Below are 24,964 nucleotides of genomic sequence, written 5' to 3' on the forward strand. Positions count from 1 at the left end.
GAACCTCCTCTGGACCTTCTCCAATGCCAGCAGATCTATTCTTACATATGTGTCATAAAACTGCTCACAATTCTGCAAATAGTACGGCTGTTGTAGCCAGCAGATCTCAGTGTGACCATCCTCATCAAGGCACAGTCATTTCACGCATTGATCCTCACCGGAGAACTGCTTGCAGAAAAATCTAGGCATGTAGTACCCCTGCTGGGAATTATTCTGTTTGAAACATGCTTCATAATCAGTCACACCAATCCCTATAGACATTTGTATTTGTGGAGGCATGCTCTGCGTCCACTAACGTACCTGCAATAATGCAGTTATCACAATTCAGCCCATAAGAGAAAAAAACATCCATCATCAAAGACCCCTACAACCCATGCTCCCTTTTCACTACTATCAATGGGCAGGGTGTTCAGAAGCCTCAGGTGCCACATTTCCAGGTTCAGGAACAGTTATTAGCTTCCAACCATCTGACTCCTGAACTTTTGTGGAAAACTTCACTCGCAACAATTTTGAACAGATTCTACGACCTACAAACTCACTTTCCAAGGATTCTTTTCGATTTTATTTGTCAGTCCATTTATGTATAGTTTTTCATAAACTCGGTTGCATTTCTTTATTTTTCCTGTAAATGCCTTCAGGAAAATGAATCTCATGGTAGTATATGGTAACAAATACATATTTTGATAATAAATAATATTACTTTGAACAAATGCAGGTGTTGAACATGGTAATTTGAAACACGAAAGGTAATAATGGTTTCCAAAAATCCACTGATAGTAAACCCAGTTTCGCACTGTACCAATTTATCTGTGCACACATATTTTTGGCTCCCTAATGAATTCACCATCTGATTCCCATCACTGATAACAGGAGTGGATGAACTGACTCTGAAATTCTTCACCTTAATCCTCTGCAAGGATGTAAGATTCTTCCCATAGGTCAAGACAGATTACATAAGGCATCCCAAGTGTCGCTGGTAAGCACTTCATACAGTTGTGAAACTGAAACCATGCTGTGCAAAATAACACTTTGGAGTTAAATAACAAATTTAACATCCCAAGGTGTTTTGCAGTTCTGCATTCAGACAAGAACCCACACTGTTACCCAAAGAGTGTGAAGAATTATTTGGGGAAAATAAGCATTGATAACATCAAAATAATATGTCTTCTGGAACATCCTGAAGTAAATGAAACTAGTGTTAATGCAATGAAATCAAGGAAGGTACTTCCTGATGAAGAATTTAAGGAGAATTTCCCTTTACCTGGAGTGGGAAAAGATGCATTGTGAATTATGCCTGCCTTTCCAATCATTGTTGAAATGATAAATTGGTTTATTATTGTCACATAAATTGTTATATATTATTATTGTCACTGATAAATCTGTCCTACTTACAGATCAATCCATTACAAAAGTATATTGAGAGAGTACAAGCTATGTACAACAATAATGCAGTGCAGAATAAAGTGTTAGAGTTACAAAGAAAATACAGTGAACCTCGACATAAGGTGAAAGCTCATAATGAGGTAGATTGTAAAATCAAAAGTCCATCTTATCATTCAGGGGAATCATTCTATAGTCGTACAACAGCAGAATAAATGCTGTCCTTGAGCCTAGTGGGACATGTTTTCAGACTTTTGTAACTTCTGCCCAGTGATGGAGGAGGGAGAATGTTTGGGTAAAGCCATGATGCGTCAGGACAGGATGCCTTCTATGGTACATCAATAAAAATTGGTAAGCTTTGACAACTGGTAAGGCATCACAAAAAGTAGTTAAGTTTTCATAGTTGCTAAGACGTCACAAGATGGTGCCATGCACAGACACAGCAGCCACTCCAGCTTCAACCAACGATGGAATTTCTTGACCTGTTCATCTTTTCTGTAACTGAAAAACACTGCTGAATGTTACGAACGCTAAAGTCAGCAGTTCTACCTTTCTAGACGAAGGTGCTGAGCAGTTACGGACTAACACAGGAAGTGGGCTCTTGCTCTGTGCCGTAGTTGTTGGAAGCAGTGTGCTTGAATGCAGAAGCATAGTAAATGTGCTGGTACTTAAAGTGAAATTTAAAGGAGATCCCAGCAGGCCTCCCATCGATTCAACTTGCTAATGTCAGATTGCTGGAAAATAAACTGGTTTTCCCGTGTTTGCATCTGAACCAGTGGGAGATGAGGAACTGTTGCACACATGTCCTGACTGAAACGTGGCTTCAAGACATCATTTCAGACTTGGCAATCCAGCTAGGGGGTCTAATCTCCTTTCAGGTGGGCAGAAAGGCTGCAACCTCTGGCAAGACCTATGGAGGAGGTTGTTATGTCTACATCATTAAGAACTGGTGTGTGAACACCACAGTAGTGAAAGCTCACCTGCTGACTATAGATAGAGTTTTTAATAATGAACTTCGGGCACTTCCATTTACCGAGAGAGTTCACTGCCAGTGTGACTATTGTTGTTTATATCCCGCTCTGTGCTATTGCTGGGGAAGTGCTACAGGAGCCCTACAGTGCCATCGGCAACCCTGAAGCCCTTGCCCTGATGGTCTCTTCATTGTTGCTGGTGACTTCAATTATGCCAACTTAAAAGCGTTCCTGCCAAATTTCTACCAGCACGTCAACTTCGCAACCAAAAGAGAGGATATATTGGACCTGGTTTATATCAACGTTCATGGAGCCCACAGGATTATCCCCCACCCTCACCTCGAACTCTCAGACCACATAGCTATTTTGTTAATCCCTGCATACAGACGACTGGTTAAATGAATCAAACCATTTCACAGGGAGTTCTGGGAATGGCTAGAAGGTGTCACCTCGGTATTGCAGGACTGTTTCAAAAGCACGGACCGCAGCATATTCAGGAGGCAGCTACCAACAATCATCACATCAACATTGATGAATATGTGGGATCGGTGACTGGCTACATAGGAAATTGCACTGAGGATGTTGCCGTGATTAAACACTGCACTGCCAAGCAAACCTGAAACTGCTTAGGGATTGGGATGCTGCCTTCAGAATGGGGGACAGGATGACTCTAAGGTCAACAAGAGCTGTGTTCTCCTGTGCCATCAAACGTTCAAAGGTTTAAAGGTTAATTTATTATCAAAGCATGTATCAATATACAACTCTGAAATTTGTCTTCTCCAGATAGGCACGAAAAAAGGAAAGAACATGGAAGTCATTCAGAGAGAAAGATCAAATCCACCCACCCGTACAAAAAAGAATGGCATCCTGATGATCAACCACCAAAAACCCCTCCCCAACACAAAACGGAATTGGAAACATTGACCCCTCCCAAAAAAAAAACAACCCTCCCCTCACACAACAAAACGGAAAAGGAACGGGCAATAAAAAACACCGAAAATAAAAACCATAAGTTCGAAAAAGTCCACAGTCCATAAACACAATACTCTAATCCATAAACGTAGAGCCATCAGGAAGGCAAAGTGTGAGTATGCACAGAAAATACACAGACACCTTTGTGACAGCAGGGACGGTGCATGTGGCATGATATAAATCATAACTGATTACAAGTCTACCCTATGATTCAATGATAACGGCGCATCCCCTCCTGAGAGGCTGAATGCTTTCCACGCACAATTTAATGAATTGAATGATCTGACATTGAGGAAAGCCACCCTCTTCCCGAGGAACAGGCGCTCTGTCTGGCCGCAGCTGTGGTGAGGGATATGCATGACCCTAGCCAAAATAAACCCTGTTAAAGCTGGAGGGGCAGACAACATACTTGACAGGTGCTGAGGGACTGCATGGCCTGTCTAACAGAGGTCTTAACGGACATTTTTAATCTCTCTCTGAAACAGTCCACTGTCCCTGTAGGCTTCAAGGCAGCCACCCTCATTCCAGTGCCCAAGAGTGCAACAGTAATGGGACTAAGTGATTATTGCCCAGTGGCACTGACTTCAATAATCATTATGTGCTTTGAGTGGCTGGTAATCGATCATATAAATCCCAACTTCCAGTTACATTGAATCCTTTCCAGTTCACCGACCACTCAAACTGGTCGCCTGATGATACCACAATCTCAACTCTCCAATGCGTCCTGTCCCACCTAGAAAATGATGCCTCATACACCAGGATATTGTTCATCGACTTCAGCTCGGTATTTAATAAGATCATCCCTCAGAGGCTGGTGGGTACTCTGTCTTTCTTGGGACTTAACACCTCTCTCTGTAACTGATCTTGGACTTCTTGAGGGAAAGACCCCACTTAGGTTCTTGACTTGCCAGGGCATCAAAGGGTATGGGGTGAAAGCAGGTGTGTGGGGATGACTAGAAGAATTGAATCAGCCCATGATTGAATAGCAGAGCAGACTTGATGGGCCGAATGGCATACTTCTGCTCCTATATCTAATGGTCTTATAGTCCAAGTTGGCAGCAACATCTCAAGCTCCGTCACACTAAGCACTGGTATCACCCAGGGCTGCGTGCTCAGTCTGCTGGCATTCACACTACTGACTCATGACTTCACTGTCAGATCCAGCTCAAGCTGCATCATTAAATTCACTGATGATACCTCAGTGGGTGGCCTCATCAGCAACAATGATGTGTTGATGTACAGGGAGAAGGTAAAGAGGCGTGTCAAATGGTGTGAAAACAACAAACTGAGTCTCAATGCGGACAAGACAAAAGTGATGGCAGTGGACTTTGTGAAGTAATGAGGATAATAGTCAAGAAGTTGGCTAAATTGGCCCTGGCAATGGAGAGAGTGAAGAGAATAACATTCCTTGGTGTGCACATAACAGATGAACTAACCTGGACTCTCAGCACCTCTTCAAGAGTCAAGAATGCATAACAGTGTCTACATTTTCTGAGAAGATTGAGGCATGTAAGGCTCCCCTCATTCATTCTAATAACCTTCTACAGGAGCCCCATCGAGTGTGTCCTGTCTGGCTGCATCATTGTGTGGTACGGAAGCTGTAAGGCATCCAGTCCACAGTTTTAACCAAGAGAAAAAAGGGAAAAAAACCTGAAGATTCAGTAAGAATACTTTATCTGGCTTCAATAGCAGAATTTTTAACAATGGATCAAGGCCTTTTAACATATGCTTGAAGTTTATTTTATAGTTAAAGATTACTTTTCTAGTCAAGCTTCACATGAGTTCCTCAGTGCACATCCACACTCCAGTCTCACAAAAACATCTAACGTTGCAGACTGACATCGAATTGTTCAGCCAGCAAACTTTGTGCAAAGGCCCAAAATACGATTTTACATTGTGTGCCATGTGAGTGCTGACCTCTTCAAGTCTATACGCAGATCCAAAAAGTTCGAGAGACAAGGTGGTGAAGAAGCCTTTTGGCATGTTGCCCTCATAAGTCAGAGCAATGTGAATGAAAGTTGGGAGATCATAGTGTAATTAACAGGATGCTGATGAGGCCACACTTGGAGTCCTATGTTTGGTTTTGGTTGCCCTGCTCTGGAAAAAATGTCAATAAGTGGTAAGAATGGAGCAAAGATTTACAATGATACTGCCAGGACTTGAGGGGTTAAGTTATAGGTAGAGATTGGACAGACTACGACTTCATTCTGTAGTGTAGGAGACTGATAGGAGACCTTATAGAGGTGTATAAAATCATGAGGGGCACTGATGAAGTGAAAACAGTCCTTTTCCTCAAAGTTGGCATATAAACGACTAGAGGGCATTGGTTTAAGATGAAAGGGGACAGATTTAAGAGGAAATTGAAGGGCAACTGTTTTTTTCAACTCTAGGTGGGATCTAATTGGAATCAACTTCCAGAGAAAGTGGTTGAGGCAGATACAATATTTAAGATGAGAGGGAAAGATTTAAGAGGAACTTAAGGAGAATTTTTTAAATATACACAAAAGGTGGTATCTAAGCAGAATCAGTTGCCAGAGGAAGTGTTTGGGGCAGATACAACAGCAACTTTTAAAAGACAATTGGACGGATACATGGAGGGTTATGGGTCAAGCACAGGCATATGGGACTAGCTTGGATGAGGCATCTTGGTCAGCATAAACCATTTGTACCAACGGACCTGCTTCTATACTGTATGACTCTACAACTCTATGCTGTGCTATTGAATTCGTGGACCATAATGTTCATGAAAATAAGTTAAGTAACTATTATCAAGAAACTTACAGCTGAATTTCATCAATGCATATTCAAAAGGACAACTGGCTTCCCAGTTGTCCTCTTGAATGCAATTTGAATGAGTTTTCAGATAGAACGGGGTGCTCAAAATCAGGATGAAAGTCGGTTCCACCTGGTTTAGTACATGCACCATCTGCTGGCGGAAAAGAAGCAGAATGGAGAGCCATTACAGAGCAGTGAGTGGATTTTGATACCCAACACAAATGAAGAGAGAACAAAGAAAGATGGATTATAGGACATAGCTTTTCCACACGGCTACGGATTGAATTTCTATCATCACTTGAATAAACTACATTTATTCTCTGTTTATGGACTGGATGCTTGGGCTTACAAAAAAGAATTTCCTGATGACATAATGCCTTTAACCTCTGCTCTTGAAACATCCCAAAGGTCTTTAGGTTTTTTTAAAAACATGAAACAGATCCTTGAAGAGAATAATTGTCTCAAATAGTGCTTTGTGACTATGAATTCTCTTAGGTATGAGATGGGGGCATTAGGGAGAGTTTGCACCAACTACTCATTTGTTCATACCTGGAGACAATGTGTAGATTTTAACTTTTGATTATTGCAGTTCGACTGCCTGCTTTACATCTTTTCTGAAATTAGCACCCATTGAATTCAATGAAACAAAATTTGTTCAGCATTTTGAAGAGTGATTGACAGAACTCCAATGACCTTATGTGTCCCAATGCATTTTTGAAAGTAATTGGATGAAGTTTATAGATAGAAATAATGCCGCTTATACAAGGACATAGAGTTTATTCAAGGACAGTCATAGGAATTTTGTTTAAACGGTAAATACTGCAGTGTGATTTTATCCTTTTCTTGCTCTACATTTCATGTTGTTGGGGAAAAAAATGAAAGTGTAAAACAAAATTGAAATTGAATCTAGCACTATTGCCCCATTTCAGATCCATGGAATCCAGAGTTACTTGGCTGTTTAAATTCAGAATCGGCTTGCCTCCAGAAAGGCACATGTTCAATGGAGCTTATTTTGGTTGGAGTTCCATGGGTAGTGTGTTCCACAGGGATTTGCACTGGGACCTCTGCTGTTTGAATGAAAACCTGGATATGTGTGTTTGTAAGTTTGCAGTCTATACAAAGATTGGTTGTGAATAGTGTAGAAGATTGCCAAAGGGTATCTGTGCTGCATTGCTGTGACTGACTCCAATACAGCAAGGTATAGATCAACTGAAGCTGCAAGTGGAGAAATGGTAAATGGGAGTTTAATCCTGCCAAGTGTGAGGTTTTGCACTTTGGGAGATCAAATGTAAAGGGACAGTGCACAGGGCTGATGTAGAGGCGGTCATTGGGTCCAAGCCCGGAGCTCCCTGAAAGTGGCTTCACAGGTTGAGAGGGTGGAAAAGGAGGGGCATGTCATTTGTGCCTTTATTAATCAAGAGTCAGGATGTTATGATGCAGTTTTATTAAAATCCAGCTGCTGCTGCCACATTGTAGGAAGGATCTACTGTAGTTGCTTTGGAAAGAGTGCAGAAAAGGTTTACCAGGATGATGCCTGGATTAAAGGGCACGTGTACAAGGAGAGGATAGATAAACATGGGTTCTCTGGAGTGATGGTGGTTGAGGGGAGATGTCATAGGTTTATAAGATTATGAAGGACATAGCTGGGGTAGACAGACAATGTGTTTTTCCCAAGGTTGAAATATATACATTTAAGGTTGGAGGAGGCAAACTCAAAGTGATTATGTGGGCCAAGTTTTTCTTTCACATAGAGAGGGCTGAGCGCCTGTAATGCATTGTCAGGGGTGATAACGGAGGTAAATATAATAGGGGCAATAAGGACTGTAAGGTAGGAACACAAATCTTGACATTGTGTAGGTAAAAGGGATAGTCTAGTTGTAGGCCAAAGGGCTTGTTCCAATGCTATATTGCCTTGTGTTTTATATTCATGTACTGTACTGCATATCATAGCTACTAAATACTGTACGCTATAGACATAGCATAGTACAGCACAGTACAGGCCCTTTGGCCCACAATGTTGTGCCGACCCTCAAATCCTGCCTCCCATATAAGCCCCCACCTTAGATTCCTCCATATACCTGTCTAGTAGTCTCTTAAACTTCACTAGTGTATCTGCCTCCACCACTGACTCAGGCAGTGCATTCCACGCACCAACCACTCTCTGAGTGAAAAACCTTCCTCTAATATCCCCCTTGAACTTCCCACCCCTTACCTTAAAGCCATGTTCTCTTGTATTGAGCAGTGGTGCCCTGGGGAAGAGGTGCTGGCTATCCACTCTATCTATTCCTCTTATTATCTTTTACACCTCTATCATGTCTCCTCTCATCCTCCTTCTCTCCAAAGAGTAAAGCCCTAGCTCCCTTAATCTCTGATCATAATGCATACTTTCTAAACCGGGCAAATCTCCTCTGTACCCTTTCCAATGCTTCCACATCCTTCCTATAGTGAGGTGACCAGAACTGGACACAGTACTCCAAGTGTGGCCTAACCAGAGTTTTATAGAGCTGTGTCATTACATCGCGACTCTTAAACTCTATCCCTCGACTTATGAAAGCTAACACCCCATAAGCTTTCTTAACTACCTTATCCACCTGTGAGGCAACTTTCAGGGATCTGTGGACATATACCCCGAGATCCCTCTGCTCCTCCACACTACCAAGTATCCTGCCATTTACTTTGTACCCTGCCTTGGAGTTTGTCCTTCCAAAGTGTACCACCTCACACTTCTCCGGGTTGAACTCCATCTGCTGCTTCTCAGCCCACTTCTGCATCCTATCAATGTCTCTCTGCAATCTTTGACAATCCTCTACACTATCTACAACACCACCAACCTTTGTGTCGTCTGCAAACTTGCCAACCCACCCTTCTACCCCCACATCCAGGTCGTTAATAAAAATCACAAAAAGTAGAGGTCCCAGAACAGATCCTTGTGGGACACCACTAGTCACAATCCTCCAATCTGAATGTACTCCCTCCACCACCACCCTCTGCCTTCTGCAGGCAAGCCAATTCTGAATCCACCTGGCCAAACTTCCCTGGACCCCATGCCTTCTGACTTTCTGAATAAGCTTATGATTGAGGCAATTTGAGTCACTAACAGTCCTGTGACAATGGAGTCAGGTTTTGTTTTGCAGATGATAAATGACAGGACAATACACCCCTGGAAAAAAGGACAGTTGTCATAAGATTAAATATTATCACAAATATCCAGTGGGTTCAGGAGAAGTGTAGGAAGTTCCCTCCCAAAATTGTCAAATATACAATGTTGTGTATTTAGTATTTCAGTAATATTTGAGTAATATTGTAAGTATATTGTTTGGTTAAGCATTCCTTGTTGTTTACATAATTCATTACTGGTCATAAGTAAAAGTATGTGAATGGCATACGTCGTTACATCACCATGTCGTATTTGCACGTCTCACTAAATAAAGCGGGCATTCCGGGCTCCCGTGTTTTTCTTTTTGATTAGTTTCTGGAATTACAAAACATAACATATTATATGGAAACAACAGGAATTCTGCAGGTGCTGGAAATTCATGCAATACACATCAAAGTTGCTGGTGAACGCAGCAGGCCAGGCAGCATCTGTAGGAAGAGGTGCAGTCGACGTTTCAGGCCGAGACCCTTCGTCAGGACTAACTGAAGGAAGAGTGAGTAAGGGATTTGAAAGTTGGAGGGGGAATTAATATATGGAATTATATGGAATTAAGGAAGGTAACAAATTTATTAACAAATGATTACCAAAATACTTTTTTTTACTGGGACTATAGTGATACTAGGGATTAAGAAGTTCTTCAAACAATTAAGAACATTATCAGAGTAATTTAAATGAACATTTTATTAATAATGAATCTGTTCCCATAATCAAAGCATATTGCCGAAAACTATAAAAAGAGAGAACCTATTAACGAGATTAGTTGGCAAACTGGAAAGGTTTGTAGATATTGTAGAGCTTTGAAAGGAATCCCCAGATTGATGCTTTAATTTCTTGATGACATGCCCAACATGAAGATAAAATGCTGAACTAATTCCAAACAGACAACCCAGTTAAGTAAATGACTAGAAGCAGAGACGGCACTCAAACTATAATGCTGCTTCCTGCACGCATGCAGAACTCGTTGACTTTATTAACTTTGCCTCCAACTTTCACCCTGCCCTCAAGTTTACCTGGTCCATTTCCGACACCTCCCTCCCCTTTCTAGATCTTTCTGTCTCTGTCTCTGGAGACAGCTTATCCGCTGATGTCTACTATAAGCCTACTGACTCTCACAGCTATCTGGACTATTCCTCTTCTCACCCTGTCTCTTGCAAAAACGCCATCGCCTTCTCGCAATTCCTCTGTCTCCGCCGCATCTGCTCTCAGGATGAGGCTTTTCATTCTAGGACGAGGGAGATGTCTTCCTTTTTTAAAGAAAGGGGCTTCCCTTCCTCCACTATCAACTCTGCTCTTAAACGCATCTCCCCCATTTCACGTACATCTGCTCTCACTCCATCCTCCCGCCACCCCACTAGGAATAGGGTTCCCCTGGTCCTCACCTACCACCCCACCAGCCTCCGGGTCCAACATATTATTCTCCGTAACTTCCGCCACCTCCAACGGGATCCCACCGCTAAGCACATCTTTTCCTCCCCCCCCCTCTGCATTCCGCAGGAATCGCTCCCTACACAACTCCCTTGTCCATTCGTCCCCCCCATCCCTCCCCACTGATCTCCCTCCTGGCACTTATCCGTGTAAGCGGAACAAGTGCTACACATGCCCTTACACTTCCTCCCTTACCACCATTCAGGGCCCCAAACAGTCCTTCCAGGTGAGGCAACACTTCACCTGTGAGTCGACTGGGGTGATATACTGCGTCAGGTGCTCCCGATGTGGCCTTTTATATATTGGCGAGACCCGACGCAGACTGGGAGACCGCTTTGCTGAACATCTACGCTCTGTCCGCCAGAGAAAGCAGGATCTCCCAGTGGCCACACATTTTAATTCCACATCCCATTCCCATTCTGACATGTCTATCCACGGCCTCCTCTACTGTAAAGATGAAGCCACACTCAGGTTGGAGGAACAACACCTTGTATTTCATCTGGGTAGCCTCCAACCTGATGGCATGAACATCGACTTCTCTAACTTCCGCTAAGGCCCCACCTCCCCCTCGTACCCCATTTGTTACTCATTTTTATGCACACATTCTTTCTCTCACTCTCCTTTTTCTCCCTCTGTCCCTCTGACTATACCTCTTGCCCATCCTCTGGGTCCCCCCCCCCCCCGTCTTTCTTCCCGGACCTCCTGTCCCATGATCCTCTCGTGTCCCCTTTTGCCTATCACCTGTCCAGCTCTTGGCTCTATCCCTCCCCCTCCTGTCTTCTCCTATCATTTTGGATCTCCCCCTCCCCCTCCAACTTTCAAATCCCTTACTCACTCTTCCTTCAGTTAGTCCTGACGAAGGGTCTCGGCCTGAAACGTCGACTGCACCTCTTCCTACAGATGCTGCTTGGCCTGCTGCGTTCACCAGCAACTTTGATGTGTGTTGCTTGAATTTCCAGCATCTGTAGAATTCCTGTTGTTTGCGTTATAATGGGTTCAATTCAGTTTGCACTGAATAATCAAGTTCAGCTTACTGAGATCAGATGCAAGATCATTGATATGAAATGTTAACTCTTTCTGTCTGTTTTTTTTATTTTTTAACTTTTAATTAAGTTGCCTTTCAAAATAAATCTTTAAATGTCCAAGGCAAAAGCTGTTTATGTAAATTGAAATTGATCGTAGTGATAATAATTAGATAGAGAAATAACTTATTAGACAACAAAATGGCAATGAAGGCTATTTAGTTATTGAATAAGCATATCTTATGAGATAAAGTAGGCCTATTGATAAGCAATTCCACTGATAAGAGAATTTAAATCAGTGATTAAGTGTAAGAAAGGAAATCGATAAATATGGGAAAAATAAAAAGTAAAGATAAACAAGGAATGGAATTCAGAGTGGGCAATCTCGAGCTGCACCCTGCAGCATTCATCATCACACATCTTTAATGCAACAAGCTCAGCACCAGAGGCCACAGCAGTAGAATAGCCTACTGTGAATGATCATTCATTCTAATGCAATAAAACTCAGTAACCTAGATAAGACAAATGCATCATTTTTATCCCCTACACTTTTAAGTCCTTCTAATAGAGAATCACTTGGATAGAGCAAAAAAAAAGATTTTAAAAAATGGCAATTTACTCTCCAAATACTTTCAGTCAGGTGAAATATTGGAGAAAGATGCAGTGATTTTACTGCACCATAAATCCTCGGGTTAATAAAGGTAAATTAATCAATATCCCACAGAAGACCTATTTGTCCTTCATTTTGAGACTAATTTAGATAGATGAACAACACAGAAATTGTATTCATGGTTGCTAATGGACATAATGATCACAATTGTTAATGTCTTATCAGATAAGTGGATGATGCATAGTCTGGAAAATGGATGGAGATGATAAACCTAGGGGTTCAATGGCTAGTCCAATTTTGTTCTTGCTGTATACTCATGGTTGATTTAGGAACATAAATTCCAACAATCAAAATTTAGGTTTAGCTATCTCAGAGGCTAGTTGCAAAGAGATTCATGATGTTATTGACTGGTTTGTAGACCAGGCAGGAAATGGGAAGTTGCTAACTAATTTGTCCGTGCAAGGCCGGAAAAGGATGAATCTTGACTACTGATCTTTCAGAAGAGAATCTTACTTTTTAATACATGGACAAGGTTTAAATTTAGCAGTTCCCAAGAGGCTGTTGGGTTATTTTTACTAAATTACATTTTATGAATAATTTACAAATGGTATTTTTAATATGGAGGGATTTCTCAGAATGAGGGGTGTTAGGTCAATGAAGGCGGTAAGTAACATTCACATATGACAATCACCAGGCAATGGTGATAACAAGGGAAACTCCAGCTATCAGCCTCTGGAATTAAATGACATTATTGTTATGTTTTGTAACTCCAAAACATAAAACTACTTGAAAGAAAAATGTGGAGCTGGTAGGTTTGTGTCTTAATTTTGTTTTTACCTTAAGCAAGGTGCTCACAGATGATGTAGTGTCATAATGACGTATGCCATTCACATACTTCTACGTATTAGCCATAACGAATTATTTAAACAACAAAATGCTTAATCAATCAATATATATACAATGTTACTCAAATATTACTGAATTATTAAATACACAATTACCATCACTGAATGACCCATTATCAATATGTAGTGCTAACATTGATCAGAATTGAACAGAAGTAGCCATATACAGAAAGCCATATACATTACTACAAAAACAGGTCAAAGACTAGCTCTCCCCATGACTTCCAAAATCATGTCCATCATTTACAAGACTCAAACACGACGAAATCTGCAGATGCTGGAAATTCAAGCAACACACACAAAAAAAAACTGCTGGTGAACGCAGCAGGTCAGGCAGCATCTACAGGAAGAGGTACAGTTGACGTTTTGGGCCGGGACCCTTTGTCAGGACTAACTGAGAGAAGAGATAGTAAGAGATTTGAAAGTGGGAGGGGGAAGGGGAGATCCGAAATGATAGGAGAAGACAGGAGGGGAGGGGTGGATCTAAGAGCTGGAGAAGGGATAGGATCATGGAACGGGAAGCCTGGGGAGAAAGAGAAGGGGGGAGGGTAGCCTGGAGAGTGGAGAGCAGCTAAGGAGTTATAGTGAGAGGGACAGAGGGAGAAAAAAGAGAGAGAGAAAAAGGGGGGGGGAATAAAAAATATATAAAATAAATAAATATGGGATGGGGTGTGAAGGGGAGGAGGGGCATTAACGGAAGTTAGAGAAGTCAATACTCATGCCATCAGGTTGGAGGCTACCCAGACGGAATATAAGGTGTTGTTCCTCCAACCCGAGTGTGGCTTCATCTTTACAGTAGAGGAGGCCGTGGATAGACATATCAGAATGGGAATGGGATGTGGAATTAAAATGTGTGGCCACTGAGAGATCCTGCTTTCTCTGGCGGACAGAGAGTAGGTGTTTAGCAAAGCAGTCTCCCAGTGTGCGTCGAGTCTCGCCAGTATATAGAAGGCCACATCAGGAGCACCGGACGCAGTATATCACCCCAGCCGACTCACAGGTGAAGTGTCACCTCACCTGGAAGGACTGTCTGGGGTCCTGAATGGTGGTAAGGGAGGAAGTGTAAGGGCATGTGTAGCATTTGTTCTGCTTACAAGGATAAGTGCCGGGAGAGAGATTGGTGGGAAGGGATGGGGGGGACAAATGTACAAGGGGGTTGCGTACAGAGCGATCCCTGCAGAAAGCAGAAAGGGGAGGGGAGGGAAAGATGTGGTTGGTGGTGGATTCCGTTGAAGGTGGTGGAAGTTACGGAGAATTATATGTTGGAGCTGGAGGCCGGTGGGGTGGTAGGTTAGGACAATGGAATCCCTCATCCTAGTGGGGTGGTGACAGGATGGGATGAGAGCACATGTGCGTGAAGTGGGAGGAATGCGTTTGAGAGCAGAGTTGATGGTGGAGGAAGGGAAGACTCTTTCTTTAAAAAAGGAAGACATCTCCTTTGTCCTGGAATGAAAAGCATCATCCTGAGGGCAGATGCATCGGAGACGGAGGAATTGCGAGAAGGGGATGGCATTTTTGCAAGAGACAGGGTGGGAAGAGGAATAGTCCAGGTAGCTGTGAGAGTCCGTAGGCTTATAGTAACATAATATAGATAAGCTGTCTCCAGAGACAGAGACAGAAAGATCAAGAATGGGGAGGGAGGTGTTGGAAATGGACCAGGTAAACTTGAGAGCAGGGTGAAAGTTGGAGGCAAAGTTAATGAAGTCAACGAGCTCAGCATTTGTGCAGGAAGCAGCGCTAATGCAGTCGTCGATGTAGCAAAGGAAAAGAGGGGGACAGATACCAGTATAGGCTTGGAACAAAGCCAATGAAAAGGCAGGCATAGTTGGGACCCATATGGGGGCCCATGGCTACACCTTTAGCTTAGAGGAAGTGGGAGGAGCCAAAGAAGAAATTATTGAGAGTAAGGATTAATTCCGCTAGATGGAGGAGAGTGGTGGTAGAGGGGAACTGGTTAGGTCTGGAATCCAAAAAGAAGTAGAGAGCTTCAAGACCTTCCTGGTGGGGGATGGAGGTATATAGGGACTGAACATCCATGGTGAAAATAAAGCGGTGGGGGCCAGGGAACTTAAAATCATTGAAAAGATTCAGAGTGTGAGAAGTGTCATGAACATAGGTGGGAAGGGATTGAACAAGGGGGGATAAAACAGTGTTGAGGTATGCAGAAATGAGTTTGGTGGGGCAGGAGCAAGCTGAGACAATGGGTCTACCTGGGCAGGCAGGTTTGTGGATCTTGGGTAGGAGGTAGAACATTGAACATAGAATAGTACAGCACAGTACAGGCCCTTCGGCTCACAATGTTGTGCTGACCCTCAAACCTTGTCTCCCATATAAGCCCCACCTTAAATTCCTCCATATACCTATCTAGTAGTCTCTTAAACTTCACTAGTGTATCTGCCTCCACCACTGACTCAGGCAGTGCATTCCACACACCAACCATTCTCTGAGTAAAAATCTTTCCTCTCATAACCCCCTTGAACTTCCCGCCGCTTACCTTAAAGCCATGTCCTCTTGTATTGAGCAGTGGTGCCCTGGGGAAGAGGCGCTGGCTATCCACTCTATCTATTGAATGGATTTGATAAGTGATCTTGAAGTAAAGGAGCCATTAGGAGGTAGTGACCATAATATGATAAGGTTTTATATGCAAGTTGAGAGGGATAAGGGCAGATCAGAAGTGTCAGTATTGCAGTTGAACAAAGGAGACTATGAGGGAGGAGCTGGCCAAAGTTGACTGGTCGGATATCCTAGCAGAAAAGACAGTGGAACAGCAATGGCAGGTATTCTTGGGAATAATGCACAAGATGCAAAATCAGTTCATCCCCCGGAGAAGGAAGGATTCAAAGGGGGGAATGTGGCCACAGTGGTTGACAAAGGAAGTCAGAGATAGCATAGCATTAAAAAAGAAGTATAACAGAGCTAAGGTGAGTGGGAAGATGGATGATTGGGAAATTTTTAAGGAGCAACAGAACTTAACTAAAAAGGCAATACGGGGAGAAAAAATGAGGTATGAACGCAAGCTAGCTAGGAATATAAAGGAGGATAGCAAAAGTTTTTTAGGTATGTGAAGAGAAGGAAGATAGTTAAGAACAATGTTGGGCCCTTGAAGAATGAATTGGGAGAAATTGTTATGGGAAACAGAGAAATGGCAGATGAATTTAATAAGTACTTTGGATCTGTCTTCACTAGGGAAGACACAAGCAATCTCCCAGATGTATGGATGGGCCAAGCACATAGGGTAACAGAGGAACTGAAACAGATTGACATTAGGAAGGAAACGGTGATGAGTAGACTGATGGGACTGAAGGCTAACAAATCCCCAGGTCCAGAAGGTCTGCATCCTAGGGTACTAAAGGAGGTGGTTCTGGAAATTGCGGATGCATTGGTGATCATTTTCCAATGTTCCTTAGATTCAGGATCAGTTCCTGAGGATTGGCAAATGGCTAATGTTATCCCACTTTTTAAGAAAGGAGAGAGGGAGAAAACAGAGAACTATTGCCCTGTTAGCCTAACATCAGTAGTGGGGAAGACGCTAGAGTCCATTATTAAGGATGAAATAGCGGCATATCTTGATAGCAGTGATAGGATTGGGCCGAGCCAGCATGGATTTACCAAGGGCAAATCAGGCTTGACTAATCTATTGGAGTTTTTCAAGGATGTAACCAGGAAGATAGGCACGGGAGATCCAGTGGATGTGGTGTACCTTGACTTTCAGAAGGCATTTGATAAGGTACCACATAGAAGAGTGTGGGTAAAATCAGAGCTCATGGCATTGAGGGGAGGATATTGACATGGATAGAAAACTGGTTGGCAGATAGAAAGCAAAGGGTGGCAGTGAATGGGTGTTTCTCGGAATGGCAGGTGGTGACTAGTGGGGTGCCACAGGGCTCGGTATTGGGACCACAGCTGTTTACGATTTACGTCAATGATTTAGAGGAAGGTATTGTGAATAACATCAGCAAGTTTGCTGATGATACTAAGCTGGGTGGCAGTGTGACATGTGATAAGGATGTTAGGAGAATTCAAGGTGACTTGGATAGGCTGGGTGAGTGGGCAGAAACTTGGCGGATGGCGCTTAATGTGATTAAGTGTGAGGTTATTCACTTTGGGAGCAAGAACAGGAAGGCAGATTATTATCTGAACAGCGTGGAGTTAGGTAAGGGAGAAATACAAAGAGATCTAGGAGTATCTGTTCATCAGTCTCTGAAGGTGAATGAGCAAGTGCAGCAGGCAGTGAAGAAGGCTAATGGAATGTTGGCCTTTATTACAAAGGGAATTGAGTACAAGAGCAAGGAAATCCTTTTGCATTTGTACAGGGCCCTGGTGAGACCACACCTGGAGTATTTGTGTGCAGTTTTGGTCTCCAGGGTTAAGGAAGGACATCCTGGCTGTGGAGGAGGTGCAGCGTAGGTTCACTAGGTTAATTCCTGGGATGTCCAGACTGTCTTACGCAGAGAGGTTAGAGAGACTGGGCTTGTATCTGTTGGAATTAAGGAGATTGAGGGGGGATCTGATTGAGACATATAAGATTATTAAAGGATTGGACAAGATAGAGGCAGGAAATATGTTCCAGATGCTGGGAGAGCCCAGTACCAGAGGGCATGGTTTAAGAATAAGGGGTGGGTCATTTAGGACAGAGTTGAGGAGGAACTTCTTCTCCCAGAGAGTTGTGGAGGTGTGGAACGCGCTGCCTCAGAAGGCAGTGGAGGCCAATTCTCTGGATGCTTTCAAGAAGGAGCTAGATAGGTATCTTATGGATAGGGGAATCAAGGGTTATGGGGACAAGGCAGGAACCGGGTATTGATAGTAGATAATCAGCCATGATCTCAGAATGGCGGTGCAGGCTCGAAGGGCTGAATGGTCTACCTCTGCACCTATTGTCTATTGTCTATTCCTCTTATTATCTTGTACAACTCTACCATGTCTCCTCTCATCCTCCTTCTCTCCAAAGAGTAAAGCCCTAGCTCCCTTAATCTCTGATCATAATGCATACTTTCTAATCCAGGCAGCATCCTGGTAAATCTCCTCTGTATCCTTTCCAATGCTTCCACATCTTTCCTATAGTGAGGTGACCAGAACTGGACACAGTACTCCAAGTGTGGCCTAACCAGAGTTTTATAGATCTGCATCATTACATCGCGACTCTTAAACTTTATCCCTCGACTTATGAAAGCTAACACCCCATAAGCTTTCTTAACTACCCTATCCACCTGTGAGGCAACTTTCAGGGATCTGTGGACATGTACCCTGAGATCCCTCTGCTCCTCCACACTACCAAGTATCCTGCCACTTACTTTGTACTCTGCCTTGGAGTTTGTCCTTCCAAAGTGTACTACCTCACACTTCTCCGGGTTGAACTCCATCTGCTGCTTCTCAGCCCACTTCTGCATCCTATCAATGTCTCTCTGCAATCTTTGACAATCCTCTACACTATCTACAACACCACCAACCTTTGTGTCGTCTGCAAACTTGCCAACCCACCCTTCTACCCCCACATCCAGGTCGTTAATAAAAATCACAAAAAGTAGAGGTCCCAGAACAGATCCTTGTGGGACACCACTAGTCACAATCCTCCAATCTGAATGTACTCCCTCCACCACCACTCTCTGCCTTCTGCAGGCAAGCCAATTCTGAATCCACCTGGCCAAACTTCCCTGGATCCCATGCCTTATAACTTTCTGAATAAGCCTACCGTGTGGAACCTTGTCAAATGCCTTACTAAAATCCATATAGATCACATCCACTGCACTACCCTCATCTATATGCCTGGTCACCTCCTCAAAGAACTCTATCAGGCTTGTTAGACACGATCTGCCCTTCACAAAGCCATGCTGACTGTCCCTGATCAGACCATGATTCTCTAAATGCCTATAGATCCTATCTCTAAGAATCTTTTCCAACAGCTTTCCCACCACAGACATAAGGCTCACTGGTCTATAATTACCCGGACTATCCCTACTACCTTTTTTGAACAAGGGGACAACATTCGCCTCCCTCCAATCCTCCGGTACCATTCCTGTGGACAACGAGGACATAAAGATCCTAGCCAGAGGCTCAGCAATCTCTTCTCTCACCTCGTGGAGCAGCCTGGGGAATATTCCATCAGGCCCTGGGGACTTATCTGTCCTAATGTATTTTAACAACTCCAACAACTCCTCTCCCTTAATATCAACGTGCTCCAGAACATCAACCTCACTCATATTGTCCTCACCATCATCAAGTTCCCTCTCATTAGTGAATACTGAAGAGAAGTATTCACTGAGGACCTCGCTCACTTCCACAGCCTCTAGGCACATCTTCCCACCTTTATCTCTAATCGGTCCTACCTTCACTCCTGTCATCCTTTTTTTCTTCACATAATTGAAGAATGCCTTGGAGTTTTCCTTTACCCTACCTGCCAAGGCCTTCTCATGCCCCCTTCTTGCTCTTCTCAGCCCCTTCTTAAGCTGCTTTCTTGCTTCCCTATATTCCTCAATAGACCCATCTGATTCTTGCTTCCTAAACCTCATGTATGCTGCCTTCTTCCACCTGACTAGATTTTCCACCTCACTTGTCACCCATGGTTCCTTCACCCTACCAATCTTCATCTTCCTCACTGGGACAAATTTATCCCTAACATCCCGCAAGAGATCTCTAAACATCGACCACATGTCCATAGTACATTTCCCAGCAAAAACATCATCCCAATTCACACCCTTATAGCCTCATAATTTACTTTTCCCCAATTAAATATTTTCCTGTCCTCTCTGATTATCCTTTTCCATGATAATGCTAAAGGCCAGGGAGCGGTGGTCACTGTCCTCCAGATGCTCACCCACTAAGAGATCTGTGACCTGACCCGGTTCATTACCTAGTATTAGATCTAGTATGGCATTCCCCCTGGTCGGCCTGTCCACATACTGTGACAGGAATCCGTCCTGGACACACGTAACAAACTCTGCCCCATCTAATCCCTTGGAACTAATCAGGTGCTAATCAATATTAGGGAAATTAAAGTTACCCATGATAACAACCCTGTTTTTTTGTGCACCTTTCCAAAATCTGCCTCCCAATCTGCTCCTCTGTATCTCTGCTGCTACCAGGGGGCCTATAGAATACCCCCAATAGAGTAACTGCTCCCTTCCTGTTCCTGACTTCCACCCATATTGACTCAAAAGAGGATCCTGCTACATTACCCACCCTTTCTGTAGCTGTAACAGTATCCCTGACCAGTAATGCCACCCCTCCTCCCCTTTTTCTTCCCTCTCTGTCCCTTTTAAAGCACTGAAATCCAGGAATATTGAGAATACATTCCTGCCCTGGTGCCAGCCAAGTCTCTGTAATGGCCACTACATCATAATTCCATGTATGTATCCAAGCTCTCAGTTCATCACCTTTGTTCCTGATGCTTCTTGCATTGAGGTACACACATTTCAGCCCTTCTACCTTACCGTCTTTACACCATTTATTCTGCTTCTCTTTCCTCAAAGCCTCTCTATATGTTAGATCTGGCTTTACTCCATGCACTTCTTTCACTGCTCTATTAACTACCAAGAAACAGGAAGTGCAGGGTGAGGGAACTATGAGGTTGGATATATGGCTCCCCTTCCTCCACCATCAACTCTGCTCTCAAATGCATCTCTCCCATTTCACGCACATCTGTTCTCACCCCATCCTCCCACCACCCCACTAGGAATAGGGATTCCCTTGTCCCAATCTACCATCCCACCAGCCTCTGGGTCCAACATATAATTCTCCGTAAGTTCCGCCACTTCCAACGGGATCCCACCACCAAACACATCTTTCCCTCCCTCCCTTTCTGCTTTTCGCAGGGATCGCTCCCTACGCGACTCCCTTGTCCGTTCGTCCCCCCCATCCCTTTCCACCGATCTCTCTCCCGGCACTTATCCTTGTAAGCAGAACAAGTGCTACACATACCCTTACACTTCTTCCCTCACCACCATTCAGGGCCCCAGACAGTCCTTCCAGTGAGGCGACACTTCACCTGCGAGTCGGCTGGGGGGACATACTGCATCCGGTGCTCCCAGTATGGCCTTCTATATATTGGCGAGACCCGATGCAGGCTGGGAGACCATTTGGCTGAACACCTACGCTCTGTCCACCAGAGAAAGCAAGATCCTCTCCCTTCTCCAGCTCTTAGATCCACCCCCTCCCCTCCTGTCTTCTCCTATCATTTCGGATCTCCCCCTCCCTCTCCCACTTTCAAATTTCTTACTATCTCTCCTTTCAGTTAGTCCTGATGAAGGGTCCCAGCCCAAAACATCGACTGTACCTCTTCCTAGAGATGCTGCCTGGCCTGCTGCATCCACCAGCATTTTTTTTGTGTGTTGCTTGATTTACAAGACTCACGTCAGTTGTGTAATGGAATGCCCTTCACCTTCTTGATTGAGTGCAGCTTCAACAGCACTCAAGAAACTTGGACCCATATGGGACACAGCAGCCAGCTTGATGGGCAACCCATCCAAAATCATTCTCTCGCTCCACCTCTGATGCACAGTTGCAACAGTTCGGACCATCTATTAGGTGCATTGGTTCAACTTACCAAACTTCTTACATAGCAGATTCCCAAACCCACAACCTCTACCTGCTAGAAAGACAAAGGCAATGGAAGCATAGGAGCACCACCACCTGGACATTGCCCTCCTAACCACACACCACTGTGACTTGAGAATATACAGTATAGTCGTTTCTCGCTGGTGCTAGGTCAAACTCCTGGAACTCCTTCCCTATTAGTGTTGTATGTGTACTCACACCACAAGGTCTGCAGTGGATCAGGGACACAGGTTATCATCACCTTCTCAAGGACCACTATGGATTGCCAGTTAAACATTTGTTCAACCTAAGGAATTCATATCCCTTGAATTAATAAAAGGAAGAGCAACCAATAGATGATTTAATTTTTAGGAGACTGCCTTAGCCTAGAACAGTGAATGGAGAGGTAAGGAAAATTGCAGAAGAGCAGGGTGGGAAAGAATAATCCTAAAGGACCATCGCCCAGTATCATCTGAGATATTATTTATATTCAAATGCTTTTCTTAAAGTAGATTTTCTTAAGGAATAATTGAATAGTTAAATGACCCCATCTTCTATTTCTCTTTGTAAGAGCAGCAGTGCAAAAGAGCTGGAAAATAAACCGTTATATTTTATAACTTTGGCCCCATTTCAACATTACCTCAGGCTTCATTGCACCGTGTCTGAATACCGAATCAAAGGGAAACCTTCACTTGGGAGGTTTGCATTTTTATACTGCAGATCTCAGTAATCAATAATGTTTATTTGTTTTCCACTAATATGTTTCTCCCCTTAAGGTAGCTACATAATATTTTAAAGGCTGTGGGTGAATCTAAATCTATTCCTATTTCTTACTTTACAGTTAACTTTATGATTGACAAAACTGGTGAAAAATCAACTTTGTAAAAGTTTAAACCATACAAACAGTAATTAAAGTTTAATAATATTAAAGCATTAAGGATAGGTGTATGCTTTCAGGTTCTTAAGCCTGTTACGGTAATGTTAGATCATGGCTAGTTTAAACCTCAGCTTCATTTTCTTGAGATAAAGAGCAAATGCTCACCTTATCTGTTATTGCACATCAATGACTATGATAGCAGAAATGTGATATGCCAGAGTGCCTGATAATTTTTTGAAGGAAAGGAAGGAAAATAGATAAGAAAGGTTCACTTGGATGTCAGGCTCCAAAAGGAAAGCATTTGTGCTGTAGCTTTTACATAGACTATCACAATTTCTCAGACGCCCTTCTTTTCTGTCACTGTGTGAGACTAGAATTCCCACGGCACTGTGTGGCACTTAGTACTCAATGAGAGACCCGTAAAAAGTCTTTATTTGCTTTTATATCATTATAAAGTCCAATAATGGCAATTTTCCCTCTTACTAGCTTAACTGAGAGCAAAACATTTTCCCCTAGTTCCACTATTCATTCTACCACTATCATTTGCATTATCAAAAAGCGCTTTACTATTAATGTTCCTTTCCATGTTTTCTCTGTTCAGTCATGATGAAGTTCATACTTATTCACACCCTTCATTTAGGGGAAAACTTCTGATTTTTCTGATGAAGGGTCTTGGCCCAATACATCCACTGTTTATTCCCCTCCATAGATACTGCCTGACTTGCTGAGTTCCTCCAGCATTTTGTGGTGCTCAAGGTTTCCAGCCTCTACAGAATCTCTTGTGTTTAAACTCTTGACTTTTTGTGTTTGACAGAAATTTATCTCCTTTCTTCCTTTCTGGAGTGTCACTATAATTTCCAACATAAAGGAACAATGACCTTCAGAACAAAATCATCTTTTGGTCCCTCTTTTCCCTCTAGTCCATGCTCACCTTTCTCCAGACCTAAACTTTCCTTATAAATGCTTAGGTGCCCCCCATTAAGTTTTCTTCTAAATGCCATCTCTGCTTTGCTCCCTCAGTTTCTGCACTGAGCAACCACTATTGATTTTAATCTCTTTTCTCATTCTCCTATAGTTTTGTTGTCCTTAGATACTCGCAACTCACTTACCAATCAGAGACAGTAGGGTAATTATCTGTAGAATCTAGATGCAGTATTTGGTAAATAGGATTTGCTCCATATTTTGTGAACAGAACATACCTGAACAATTTTCCATATAGCAGAGTAGATGCCGGTGTAGCAGAAGAAAATAGCTGGAGACATTGTTTCTGGAGTGCAGACCTTTAGTACTTTCAGGAACATATCTGGCAAAGAAATCGCTCAGCCAACCATCATCAGATCCAATTGGATAACATGAAGTGATATCAGGCCTTATTATTGTTTGGCAAAATTGCATATTATTCCAAACTGAGCCTGGATGATGATAGCAAATTGATCTCTCTATTCAACTCTCATCTCTCTACATTTCAAAGATAACACGTTCGTCCCCCTTTCATAAAAAAACAGCTATTGCCCAACACCCTTGAAAACCAAAGCCAATCTAAACTCCAGTTTAACTCCAAATCCCTTGATCATGCATGGAATCTGTTACTAGTTTTCCCATGACTCCATATTTCAATCTTTCCAATTTGGAATATGCTTTGGAACGTGACTGAAACTGTCAAAAACAAAATCACAAAGCCTTTTTAATTCAGACAGCGTTACCTTAGCCCTTCTCATCAAAAATGACTTCAGGCAATATTGTTCAAATTTGCAATAATAAAATCATGCATGTTGCCACATAAATGCTTGTTCTGAGCCATTGTTTGTTATTAATTTAATCCCCTTTCAGTAATACAGCAAACTCTAATATAAAATGGAAACTGCTATGACTGTAACTTGATACTAACATGTGAAGCAATTTCCCTGCTTTCTCAATAAATATTTCAGTTAATCCAGTATAGAAGTATAAATCCTGAAAGCAGCTGAAAAATGTGGTCCATTTCCTTAGCACCACCCTTTCTCCCTCCACCCATCTCCAAATTAATATACACAAGATGTACATTAACATTACAGTTTGACTTTGGGTAGAAATTGGCAAGAAAGATTGAAGTCCAGCAAAAGTAAATGGTCTTTAGAAGGCCTGTCAAATTCATGTTTTTTAAAGATCCGTCAGTGACATGAAATAAAGGGAATACCCAGGTTAGTATCTCCCCCCCCCGCCGCCAACCCCCTGGAGAAGGCATAAAGGATACAAACTAATTGTCCTTAAACATGCTTCTAAACATCAAAGCAAATTCTATCAATAATATAGCACAAAAGCCACTTAAGAAGCTCGGCTGGTATTTAAGACATGCTTTTGT

General features: G+C 42.9%; 1 long non-coding RNA gene across 1 annotated transcript in view; it reads right to left on the reverse strand.

Annotated features, from left to right (window-relative positions):
- Window positions 1–24,070, reverse strand: part of LOC140206312 (uncharacterized) — an 88,891-nt gene extending 64,821 nt beyond the window's left edge. Inside the window, exon 1 of the long non-coding RNA XR_011888112.1 lies at window positions 23,823–24,070. This is a non-coding gene — a long non-coding RNA (uncharacterized lncRNA). The remainder of the gene's footprint in view (window positions 1–23,822) is intronic.
- Window positions 24,071–24,964: the final 894 nt, after the last annotated feature.

Source organism: Mobula birostris, chromosome 12 (assembly GCF_030028105.1).
Source record: "Mobula birostris isolate sMobBir1 chromosome 12, sMobBir1.hap1, whole genome shotgun sequence".
Classification (NCBI taxonomy): Eukaryota; Metazoa; Chordata; class Chondrichthyes; order Myliobatiformes; family Myliobatidae; genus Mobula; species Mobula birostris.